General features: G+C 43.4%; 1 protein-coding gene across 1 annotated transcript in view; it reads right to left on the bottom strand.

Moving 5' to 3' along the window:
- efnb3b (ephrin-B3b) overlaps nucleotides 1-13553 on the bottom strand; it is an 80095-nt gene that overhangs the window by 21118 nt on the left and 45424 nt on the right. The window lies entirely within an intron of this gene.

Genomic DNA, 13553 nt, shown 5'->3' with positions numbered 1-13553 from the left:
AAATATAAAGAAAAGCTAAAAAAGCAGCATCATGTTGAAACATCACAAGCCAAGTCATTTTGAGTTTATTTAAAGAGCTCTCTGAAGGACAGGCGGTCAAATAACATTGGGCCTATTTTCTGCTTTTGGGTTTGAGATGTAGGTTATGCGACTACTGGTGAAATAGAAAATTGGGAGAACAGGGGAGCAGGAAGGGGAGAGAGAAGTTGCTCGACTGAAGGACAAACGTCTGGTAAAACAGGAAGCTGGGAACGATGCAAAAAAAGAGGGAAGTGGGTCAGCGGTCTGAAGGGAGGAACGTGACAGCGATCTGTGACATGTAGCAGGAGAGAAAGAAAGCGAAAGTGAGTGGGAAGATGGCGGCGGGGGAGAGGGGAGGGGTTTCTAAATTAAGAGGAAGGGAAGCAGAAGGGTGAGGAGGAGGAGGAGGAGGAAGAACGAGGGTGAAAATGCGAGAGAAAGACGGGAAGAAGCCGAATCCACGGGAGGCGGCAACCTGTCCGAGGGAAGGGTCTCATAAATGTCACTCCCTTCTGGGTGATATTAATGGCAAATGTCAAAGTCTCAGAACTTACAGGAGGTTAGGGCTCCTAAATACACACCGACACATGTATGAGTGCTCTGGAACACACAGAGTTTTTCCCTCCACACAATGACTTTTGAAAGGAGGCAGTGAAGGAGTGGGCCTGCCGAAGAGCTGTACATCTTAAAGACTGTAATTACACATAACTGTCAGTCTAATTAAGGCTTTTAATGAACTCTATGAGAGCTCAGAAAGGACAGAAACTGCCAGCCGCTGGAACATGTGTGTGTTTGTTTGCGTGTGTGTGTGATAAATGATGCGCTCAAGGAAGAAGGTGCGCACAAACGCCAACACAATCAAACATTTTAATGAGCCTGAGTGCAGCTTTGAGGTCCACCATCTAATAAACATGCATACCTGTAAGCGTCTCACATCTCTTACACACGCACACACATACATACACACACACACACACACACCCCTAATTATTCCTGTCATGCTCTCTATGGTGATAAAGTGTTAAAGCCCTGCCCACTGCAGGGGCGTGACTGGACCTATAGGAAAGACCTTTGAAATAATTGGATTCGCCATTAAGGAAAACTTTATTTAAGGTTTAGCTGAAATACTTCACAATAAAAGCCTAATCTACATTTTACATCATTAAGTGTTCCTGCTGCAACTCTTGGCTGCACTTTCTTGTTGTCTGGCCAGGTAAAGGAAAATAGATTGTACTCAAAAGACTGGGGGAATGTTCGGTCTTGATTTAGTGGCAGATACAGAGCAATAACGGATATCAAACAAGACCTGATTGTGGGTGGGCAAGCTCATTAATGCATAACGATGGCACAGATACACTCTTGGTCAAGAACTGTAGAGGTCGATATTTTGTCATTTTGTGGGACTAGTTTATTGGTTCTTTTGTGCAACAGTGCTTTTTTAACTGTATTAATGTGAATGTGCTGTAGCTACAAACAGGCTAACTGCAGTAGCAGAGCTAGCACAGCTAACAAATACTAAAGGTGTTGAGCAGTAGTGACGCTATATGTAGCAACACTACTAGTTTACATTTATTTGACAGGAGACAGACAGGAACTATGGAAGAGAGAGTAGGAGAGAGATGCAGTAAAAGAGTCCGGCCGGGTCCGACCTGCTGCTCAGGGCTCATTACACCCATATGGTATGCACCCTAACCACTCGGCCATCGGGTTGCATTTACCGACATTTTCTGCTAGCTCTGGGGTAGCATGGCCATTTTCATTTCATTTTTCCCAGTACAAAGCTATTTATTTTGCTAACTCAAGGGGTTAGCATGATAAAATGCTACATTGCTATATTTTATTTTCTGTTGAGAAAAAAAGGCTCTGGGCATATTATGCCTTTATTAGACAGTGACAGTACAAAGGTGACAAGAATGAGGGCAGAAAGAGATGGGGGCTGAAGGGCAATAAAGTTCCTCGGATGAACACTAATCAGGGACGCTGTGGTTCATGTTACCCCAGCACCACACCACCCCAGCTTTTATATGTTAAAACTACACCACAAGCTACTTACAATGAAAATATAGCTTTGCTGTAAATGAACTACTTCCATTCAATAACAGCTCGTAGCTTCAAGAGCTGCAGTTTCAAAGAAGCTTCCCTAGCACTGACTAATGGCCATTTGCTCCTGAGTTAAAATTCTCTTTTCTTCATAAAAAGAACATCTGTTAAAGGCAGCGACAGCATCGCCACATTATTATTATTCGACTACTCTTACTTTTACCATTACCATTATTAATTCTGTCCATTTCAGGGGCCGCTGCTACCATCCATTTCAGGGCCCCAACGAACTAGAAAACAGTCTCTCTTTTCTTTCTCCCTTAAGTTTCCTTCTCTCATTGCATGCCATTCTTTCAACCAGCGGCTATGTCATACACTGTAGACACTGTGTATACACACACACACACACACACACACACACACACACACACACACACACACGTACACAATCACACACACAGAAGCACTTTAAACCTGGCTCAGTTTTAGTGTTTAAATGCACCAGCCAAGACTCAGCTATAACACAATCCTGACGAGCATGGAGGTCCGTCTAATGGATCAACACAGATTCAAAACAAAGCACCAGTGTGTGTGTGTGTGTGTGTGTGTGTGTGTATGCTTTCCTTAAATGTCCTTGAACCATGACTGTAATACCTGAACACTGAGTCGTGTATCCATGCGTGCGTGCTCTTAGTAATATATGCTGAAGCCTATATGGGTATATATGTTGGAATTCAGATGTTTTACTAATCTTTACCAGCACAGCCCCCCCCCCCCCCACCACCACCACCATTATTCTTGTTTCCAAAAGAGGAAAGCAAGAGAAACACATACACACACACACGCACACACACCACGCACGCACAGAACATGGGAGCCAGCCAGCCGAAATAATACATCTTGACATCTGTGCCTGCATACTGCTCGAGGGAGAGATTGGAGAGAGAGAAAGTGGAAAGAAGAAGGGTGAGATATGAAGGGGGAAGATGATGGACAGCAGAAAGCATAGGGCAGTTATATATTTGTGTGTGTGTGCATGCATACTGAACATGTGTGTATATATGTGTGTGTGTGTGAGATTCTATACGGTTCAACAGTGAGTGAGAGAGAGAGAGAGAATGATGACAGTTGTGTTTGTTTAGCTCCTCTGTGATTAAAGCAGCCTTCTAGAAGCTGTGTGCTTAGCTGTATGGCAGTCTGTTTTTTACTGTGTGCGTATACATGTATGTATATATGTGTGTGTGTGTGTGCGCACTCAGGCTTCTCTGCTTTTCAGAAAGGTGGGTGTATTTGCACTCTATGTGCGTCAGTCTGTCTTCAGTTTTGAAGTGTATTTATGTCTGAGTGTTAAATCTTATTTGCACGTCATGAGTGTGTCTTGGGGTTGATGCATGTGAGGGTGTGTGTGTGTCTGTCTGTATGTGTGTGTTGCAGTCTGTCTGCGACTTCTCCCCAAATGTGTGTTTTAGCATCTAATCTCTGTCTTGTTTGTTTAAGTGAAATCATCCACGTATGTCTGGTGCATGCGGGACTGGAAAAACCAGTGTGTGTGGCTATATGTGTGTGTACGTGTGTGTGCTCATTAGTACAGACTTTCTCCCAGTGCTGTCCTGAGGTTTGTTTGCATGTTGTCTGTTTGATTTCGTTTATTTAATCTGACTGCTGAAAGATATCCGTCTGCCTCCTTCTACCACCTCGGTTTTCTAGTTCAACAAGCTTTATTTCCTGATAAGATCATTCTCCCACTGTAGAGCGCACAACAGCAAGGTAGACATAAACATGTGTAAAACCAACCAGTGCGACACCTATAACTGTAAATCACACTAAAGTTCTGCAGAATATTCCAACTTCACTGAAGTGTAAATATTTCACAGGTATGTGCTTATTTAAAAACGGGTATCAAATGATACTGAAGGATTCTGATGGATTACATCTGTGTCTGTCCAGACTCCATTATCTCTGCCCTGATAATATATGTAGTGAAGACTTGGAGAAGAAGGAATGTCATGAAAGATATTAAGAGCATTTTATTATGATTAGCATATGAATTCTTGAATTATGGCCAAGAATGTGTTTGGTGAGGTCACAGTGGTCTTCACCTTTGACCTTTGACCACTAAATTCTAATCAGTTCCTCCTCGAGTCAAAGTCGACGTTTGTGCCAGATGTGATGAAATTCCCTCAAGGTGTTTGTAAGATATCATGTTCATTAGAATGGAATGAACGGACAGACGGACAACCCGAAAACATAACGTCTCCAGCCACAGCTGTCCCCGGCACAGCTAAATGCCTGAATGACAATATGATGCTTCACTGCTTCCTGGGCTTTTATTTTGTTGGCAAAGGCTCACTACCTTGCATCTTTCATGCATGTCAAACTTATAAACATGATCTCATTCACATGCAGTTCAGTTAGTAAAAATTTTAAGTAGTTTAAACCCGATATTATAAATTTTCCACGATGATTTAATGGTTAAAAATCATCACCATGTGCTGACTTGAAAAACCTATGGAAAAAAATTCTCATCTTGTGACGTGAAATCTGCAAGAGGAAAAGTCTTTTCTCTTCCTACTATATCTGATAGCAAAAGGAATGCATGTATCTTTGCACCGCTCACTTTTTCGTGCTGCCTTCAACTTACAGCAGGGAGCTGAAAGAGGGGAGGGAGCATCTAAAAGAGTAATAAGCGTGCCGCGCAGAAAGAGAGCTGGAGACAGAGTGACAGACATGCAGGATGACAGAGAGAGAATCAGTCGGAGATGTAGAAGGAGAGATAGAGAGTTTCCCACCTGAATAAAACTTTTAACAGGGTCAAGTGTGAGGTTCCAGTGTAAAAAAAGCTCAAGCTAATTCATATTTTAAATGTGCCATTCTGACTGCGCACACACACACACACACACACACACACACACACACAACACACACACACACACACACACACACACACACACACACAAACACACCCAACTCCCGCAGGATCTCAAGCCCACTACTCTTACCTCCAAGGACTGCTAGCAGCTCTTTTAAAGGCCTGGCTTTGCCATAGCGTGCCAAAACATGGCAGATGGGAGACTCACAAACTGACTGACAAAACCTCACATAACGAGAAGTGATTTGGTGGTGCAAGGATTGATGTAAGTGTGATGTACTCTCTCCACTCAGGGGGCAAAAAGAGTGCACTTCAACGTCAATGTCTTTAATGAGGGGTACTTAGCTAAAAATATCAGTTCCACAGGAGTGCTCAGTGATTTAAGAAAAAAGAGGTAGCACAAATCCCAGCAAATAGGCAGAATCGTGTTAGCATATCATATAAAGCAACAGCCCTAAATAAACTATGACTAATTTGTCACTCGGTGTCACATTTGTGGGTTGAGCGACCTTTTTCTTCCCAAGCGCCGCCGCCAAAACTTCTTCGATTACTTTATCAGTAATCCGTTTAAAGCGGCGTTCTCCAAGTGCCGTAAATCTGTCCCGCTCCTCTAATCTTCAATTCATCACACATTTCCTAATCACACTCCAGAAATAACAAACCTGGAATTACTTACACTCTTCTTTCTGTACAGCACAAGCTGAGCCAAATGCAAACTATCAAAGGTTTATGGATTTGGTATGAATCACTAAAGACTAGCAAACTACCTTGTTCGCCTTGTTATATTGTTAAAAAAAAATAAAAAAAATTGGACTTTACTCTTAATTAAAGCTTCAAATAATTTGAAATGGACCTGCAATAATGTAATAGTGCTTTCTTGGCAAGGTCAGTCTTGTAAAAACAGTTCTTAAATCTTCAAAGGGACAAACCTGGATAAATAAAGGTTAAACCAATAAAACAGACCGGGCATTCTCCATTAAACCTTGTCTTTCCTCCCAGCCGGCTGGCTTCCAGAGGCAGTGACAGCAGAGCTGTTGCTACAGATGAGGTAAGACGCTATTTGCCACAACAGGGCCCTCTTCTCTCGCAGCGCCACCAAGAGAGCAACCGAGCGAGGCTGGAGGTGCCAATGAATTAGTTCACTGTTTTCACTCATTATGCCGAACTGACTGCCTCACTTTTTCTCTGTCTTTATTTACGCCCTTTTCTTCATCTCCGACTTCTCTGGCACCATACACACACAGTCAACAAAGACCCCGCTCATAATGAGGGCATAGTGGTGTCTGAGTGTGTGTTATTCTTTGTGTAGTCAGTGTGTGTGTGTGTGTGTGTGTGTGTGTGTGTGTGTGTGTGTGTGTGTGTGTAGGGAGGAGGATTATGGCAGTTCCAAAGCTGTGAATAGGGGCCAGGCTGGGCCTTGGCCCTGGCTGAATTAATTACTCTAATTAGCTTCTTAATTGCATATATTAAACCAGTGGTTAGCAGGGCTGGAGCCGTGGTTAGGCCCTGGATCTAAAGCTGGAGTCGGGGGTGGGTACAGGCAGACAAAAGGGCATTACACACAAACACACACACAAACCAGCTTCACCTTCCCCCACCCACTTGAGGTAGTCTGAAGTGGAGAAACGAGACCAAGCACTCCCCTCCACGATGAGAGTATTCAATTATCCAACCCCCCCTCCCTCATCAATATATAATCAGCGCATACAGCAGCAGCAGATGTGTGGTACTAATATGGACGATAAGCCCCCCCTGAGGGAAAAGAGAGGATTAATATTAGAACTACAGGGACTACTTGAAGCCGTCTTCAGCTGATACTCTTTACTGTATCACTTACTCAGTGCTCCGCTCCCTGTGATATTCAAGACGCTAAACCCTGCCACTGATTTGTGACCATCAAGCCGCGCCCCGTCTGGCCTGCAGCACGTCACACAGACTTACATAGACCATGACAACATCAGGATCATTAGTTACACCGCCCGTTCCACTTCCCAGCTTTTTTTGGCCAGAATGTTCTGCGCATTCTAAATGATTATCAAACCCTTGGCTCTCCTGAGAGGACAACATGCATCAAATTAAGCTTTTTTTGGCTTGAGTTGACCCCAGAGTAAAAATAAATCAGGCTGAGAAAGAGGGAGAGAAAGATCCTTTAACCAATAAAGGTGGAGGGTGTGTGTGTGTGTTTGTGTGTGTTGGGGAGGGAAAGCATTATGGCTCTGATAGCGAGGGGCGGGGGTAAAAAAAACTGCAGAAAATGCCTTGTTGTATTTGTGAAATGCACCCAAAGTATCTCACAACAATGACGATTAGTCAAGAACAAGTAAACAGCCAGTCCGCTAATGAATCTCTCTTCAATAAACAAGTGGTTCACATGCACGCACACACACAGCATGCACATGCGCGCACGCTGAGTGATAATGATGTTCTTTGTGCAGTTTTTGGGGGAAATTAGGGCTGCTTAAATGGTGGTTAAAAAGGATTTGCAGCTGATTGTTTGTCCTTGCGTCTTTGAGCTGTGGGCTCTCTTGCTCCGCTCACTATCAACACTTCTTCTACTGTCTCCTTACAGCACACAGCCAACCCTCCTTTCCATCTTCTTCTACTGAACAGCTGCCGGCTCCAATCTTGCTCCAAGAACACCATAATCCCCCTCACACATGGCAAAGATCATGCCTGTAACCTATAGAGAAACTACTACTGTAAAAAGCACCAGCAGTGAACATGTGATTGCTTCGATTGCTCAAAATTGTGGGAATAGGCTCAGACATTTTCTTTCTGAGAGTTAGATGAGATGATTGATATCAATTTCATGTGTGTGCATGCAGGACATGGTAAACCTAGCCTGGCATAAAGACTGGAAGCAAGGGGAAACAGCTAGCCGGGCTTTTTCCAAAGTTAAAGCACCTCTCCCAACTTTTTCTAACAACCAAACTAGAGGTGCTGCACAGACGTGCTGGGTGGATGGATCACCTGTTGTTGGTCAGGACAAAGCTCCAACATGTAACTGTATGGTTTAAACAAACTAGATACATGTGCAAATAAGACTTTAGCACTGTTGGTAGCCATTTAGTTCAGTTGGGACAGGCTAGTTGTTAGCCCCTGCTTCCAGTCTTTATATTATGCTACGCTAAACACAACCTAACCCCAGCTACCTTCTCATTTCACTTTCAGAAAAGGCACAGATACATGGTGTAAAAACAGCTAACTTTATGTATTCATTTTTTTAGACAGAGCCAAGCTAGCAGTTTCTAGTCTGTACGCTAAGCTAGCCTAAACTAGGCTAAACTAAGCTAACCTAGGTCAACCTGCCCTTAACTTTAGCTATATTTTATTCCACTCTCACAAAATGATATTGCCTAAATAGTTGAACCATTTCATTAAATGAAAAAAGGAGAACAGATGGTTTATCAAGAAAACTTCCAACACAAAGTTTGTCAGTGTGTGGAAGCAAACACACACATCATGTCTGTGTGTGGGGGCTACGCATCTGTCTGTGTGAATGTGTTCATTATGTTGATCAGGGGTCATGTTTGCGTGAACCTGGGCACTAAATCAAAGCTATATTAGCAGGCTAATGTGTTCTACTGATGGCAGGGGTCAGCTGAGAGGTACGCTTGTTTTGAACTCCCACCATGTCCGATTGTCGGGAAACACATCCTTCTGTAAAAAGGTTCCTCGGCAGAAGGCGACAACACAATGGCGCTTTTGTCTGTCAAGCTGTGATGGGGAACGAGAAAAGTTTGTGTATCTATGTGTGTGTGTGTGAGTGAGTGTGTGTGTGTGTTTGTGAAACGGGCAGACAGTGAAGGAAGGTTAAATGAATCATACAATGTTAACCAGGCCCAATCCAATTAGGGAGGGATTCTTCTTGTCTGACCTTTAACAGGAGAGACGTATTCACACTCACTCACGCAATCAACCCCCACCCCGCCATCACAACTGCACACACACAAAATCTCTCACAAACCACACAGCCAGCCTTCCACACAAACAGACAGACACACAAACATAGCCCGACACTCACGCAATCACACACCAACACCCACAAACCGAACCTCCGCCTACACACACACACACACGCAAGCACCCATAAGCAGTCAACCAACATTACACACATACCAGAGGACACACACACACACACGCAGCCAATCTCGCAGACAGTAGTGCGGCTCTGATTGCTGACCTAAATCGGCCAGGCGATCTGTCACTTTCTCTTACTCACACTCAGCACACATCTTTTTTTTTTTCATCTTTACCCTCCTCTTTCTCTTCTCTCGCTCTTCTTTTTTCTTGCCCAAATATCCCTCGCTCTCTCCCAGTGTCACTTTACATCAGCTCACTCCCGTCCCCCTCCTCTCCTCCTATTATCTTTACCAGAATTGCTTTGACCTCATTTGTATCTCACAATAAAGATGTCAATATACAGTATGTTGCACATTTGTGGTGGTGTCTGCATTCTTTATTTAAGTATGTGTACATTGAATGTTCTCGTGCACATAATGAAGATACATATATGAAGCTCTGGGGAATCTCAGGCTTAATCATTTAAAACACTTGAGTTGACTATTCTTTTAAATAGAGTCATCTTTTCTACTATTCACTTCTCTCTTATCCACTGAGAGATGCATATACTTTATCTGGAGTGGGGAAATTAGTTGGATCCATTACACCAAACCCCTGCTGACCTATTCTATTCCATTTTCCACTTTTGCACTTTATTTGAGGCTATTTTCACACATGAGAGTTTAACCGAGGCCGTCCGCCCCAAGAATTTGATGTGTTTGGTGGAGTGTGAAAAATGCGTTGTGGGCTTGAAAAGCAGTCTCAGGTCCAGCTCAAAATAGTTGTCAGGGGTTGGCTGGGAGCAAACTGTAGGCATGTCCCCCGAGGGCCACAACAGATGTGTGAAGTAAAAAAATGTGTGACACAATTTTACTTGTGTATTACCGCTTACAGTAAGATTAATGGTGGCTGGGAAGGGGAGGTTTGGGTCTGTGGGTGTTTTTGGAAGTTGTAATGGAGGAAATTAACAGGTAAAAAGTCCAGCAGTCAAAGGACAGAGGTGGGCAGGTCCAAAAGTTTCAGTTCCTAAACCACCTTCCTTCAATTTTCAATGAATTTTACCAAATGAAGATTTACTTTAAGTTACGTTAAGTCAAGTTACTGACGTTTAGGATCTCTGGTTCTTTTTTAATGATGAAATGATCAAAAAACAAATGATTACACCCGTCACAAGTAGCCATCCAACTATGGTCTGGAAGGGTTTGTTACTTTATCTAGGACATCATCACATTACCTTCACAAACTATCATACTGCTACTATACTTGAAAACACAAATCATCAAGATTTTATCTGTGTAAATTGTATTGATATCTAAACATCTCTGCCACAGCAGTCGTTTGTAATATAATTTCGACTCTTTGATCATAAACTCTAAAGAGACACCATTCAGAACCAGGATCATGAACGTAATCAAAAGAGTTGGAGAACAGCGACCATTTCCTCCCCACTGTGGCCAAGTGCTGCTCACTGTGGGAACTGTTGGGTTCCTCTCTTTAATATTATAGAGTCTTGACCTCACCCTGTAATGTGCCTTGAGATAATATATGTTATGATGTGAAATTTGAATAGAATTTTTGTATTTTGTCATTTTCAGGCTGCTCCACATAAAAGGTGGCACTTGTTAAAATGTTTTAAGTCCTTAAGCACAATTAAAATATGTGTATGTATGAGCACTTTCCTAACAGGTATTCAAATGTGTCTCTTTATCTAAGCCAGAAGTACAGATGGGTATGCGGCGCCACACAAGCATTTCCATATCAGTGGGATAATTCTGAATAAAACAACTCCTACCTATCGTTAATCCCTTCACTGTGGTCATCTTGTCGTCGTCCCCCCCCCCCCCCCCCCCCCCCCCCCCCCCTCCATTCCTGTAGCTCTTCCTCTGCCCTCCCCTGTGTCTGTGGTTGCTTTAGAGCCTGGCAGGAGGCCAAATCAGAGGGCTTAAACTTGATCAAATATTCAGCAGATATAGATTTCTCAGAGTCCCTGGATTCCCCATCTCTTCCACCCAGCTGCTTTCTATTCCTCCATCCTTTCCTCGAATCTCGCACTTCTGCTCTCCTCACTGCAGTCACAAACTAAGTTGTGTGCTGCTCGTGCGCATACACACACGCATACACACACACACACACACACACACACACACACACACACACAGCCACGCACGTATGCACATGGGGAATCATAAACTAACGCAGAGTGGCGGAGAGGTGCAGCTCATTTAGGCTGCAGTGCAGTGTTTCTCTCCGCTTCCTCTCCTCCATTGTCTCTTCTCTCTCCTCTATTTCACTCTCCGTTTCGCTGTTGTTCCCCATCTCTCTCCCTCTTCATCTGCCTCTCGCCTCTTTATCTCCCCCTCTCCTGTTTTTCTGTCCCCCCCCTTTCCCCCATCTGGATTCTGTGTCATTTATTTCAGCTTAACCCTGATAAATAAACCAGTGAGCACCCCTGCATTATTGAACACTTCGACATTGCTGTCTGCACGCGCTGCGCCGGCCCCCGTAATGTCCAACAATTAGACCACACATGCACACACATGCGCACACACACACAGAGCCCCACCCTGTCCCAAATGTCTCACAGAGACACCAAACAAACGTTGTGATGAAAAACTAAGGGTTGCGCACAAATTCAAGAGCATACATAAATATATTCACAGAAGAAGAGAGATGTCACAGAGAGAAAATAAAGTTTGCAGAAAAGAGAGTGAGATGCCACCGTATGCAAATGGCTACCACACAAACACATACACACACATGCACCAAACCACCGTTAACTCTCACCAAAACCCTCCTACAGACACACACATGTACAAACACACACGGTTATTTTTGTAGGTGTGTAGTCAGCTCTTCTATTATTCATATTAGTGAGGGGTTGGTGAGCTGTTTATCTGTGCCATTGTGCGACGGCCAGCACTGGGCTCTCCGTGGAGCCCCAGGGGCCCTGCTCCCTAAACACACCACTGGGAGTCATTCATCCACACACACACAAACAAGAGAGAAGTTCCTTCTGTTCATCCTACATATCCATGCATGCACACTGGTGCCGCATAAGCGCACACAAAACAGACACATATTATTATACCTGTATCTGCCCCAAATGTGTGCGCACACACACACACACACACACACACACACACACACACACACACACACACACAAACACAAAAACACACTGCCATCTGTCTCAGTATGCAGCAACAACAAGACTGCAGTCCCACAGTGACTGACCCATTCAGCACGACAGATCTGACCAATCTGTGAGTGTGTTTGTATCTTTTTGTGTGTGTGTGTGTTTGTGTGAGAGCTATTTTGAGACTATTTTTTGTGTGTTTACAACCACAAGCCTGCTTGAACACCAATGTGTGTGTGAGTGCATATATTTATGAGAAAGCCCCTGTGTATGGTGATGTGAGCATGCATATGTTAGTGTGAGCACCAAGGAAGATTACTGGCACGTGTACGTGTGTGTGTGAGAGATGGACAAAGAGAGAGAAGGAGATCACTCACATATGAGGTCATATGTATGTTGACTGCGAGCCTGCAATCATTCACTTCTGTTGTGCAAGTTGGTGTGTGTTGAAACGCATGTGTGTGTGTGTCTTCGTACGTGTGCGTGCATTCATTCATATGTGTATGTGTGTGTGCGCGCGCGTCCCATTCCCCTGACAGCAGCAGCGGTGATTGAAAGTAATCGCGTTGTTTCAGTGTCACCCTGCAGATGAGATGGCGTGTGTGTGTGTGTCAACTGACACTCACATCACCACACACTCACGACAGACCTGCCTTAGTCTGCCTCGGTCATATTATTCTTTCTCTATTTCCCTCCTTTTTAAAAAAAAAAAAACTTTTTCTGACTCTCTTTCCTCCTTGTTGTGACTCAGCTTCTCTGCATATTTCCCACTTTCACTTCCTTCACTCACTCTCCAAAGAAAGAAACCCTGGTTTGACTTCCAGCCTGGTCTGTTACTCGTTATGTATTTAAGCCCGTTTTAGCACAACATGGGTGGTGTTTGCTACTGTGAACCATAAACTAAACATAATTAATATAATAAAATTACAGGTAAGTATGTTAAAGTGCCATTTAATAACACTTATATCACTTAGACGCCATTTTGATTCGAAATGTTCCCACTTATTATATTTTGTGATTTTTCTTTCCTTCTTTTTCTTCCCTCATTCTGGTCTGCAAATATGCACACAGTGCAAAAAACAACAGACTGCCCCTTGAGCCCCTTGTGACTGAGAATTAATCCTCCAGAAAGCTGCATGTTTAAGGGTCTGTTCATCAAAATGACAGAAATAAAACAAAAAATAAAATTAAAAAACCCTGGATAATCCACACTACACATTTTCATCAGATTTTATAGAGACTATTTCTTGGGTAGAAGAAGCAGTTGGGATAAAAGCTGTTCACATTGAGGTTTATGGATTATCCAGAGTGACACGGACAAAAATCTCAGAGTGAAATGCTTCAAAACCTGGGCAATTAAACTCAAACCATCTACATGGCTTGATAACTCTAGGATTAAGAAAAGATGTTCTTTGGAATTTGAGT

The sequence above is a fragment of the Seriola aureovittata genome, chromosome 23, assembly GCF_021018895.1.
Source record: "Seriola aureovittata isolate HTS-2021-v1 ecotype China chromosome 23, ASM2101889v1, whole genome shotgun sequence".
NCBI classification, from domain to species: Eukaryota; Metazoa; Chordata; class Actinopteri; order Carangiformes; family Carangidae; genus Seriola; species Seriola aureovittata.
This window is presented reverse-complemented; position numbering and strand designations above follow the sequence as displayed.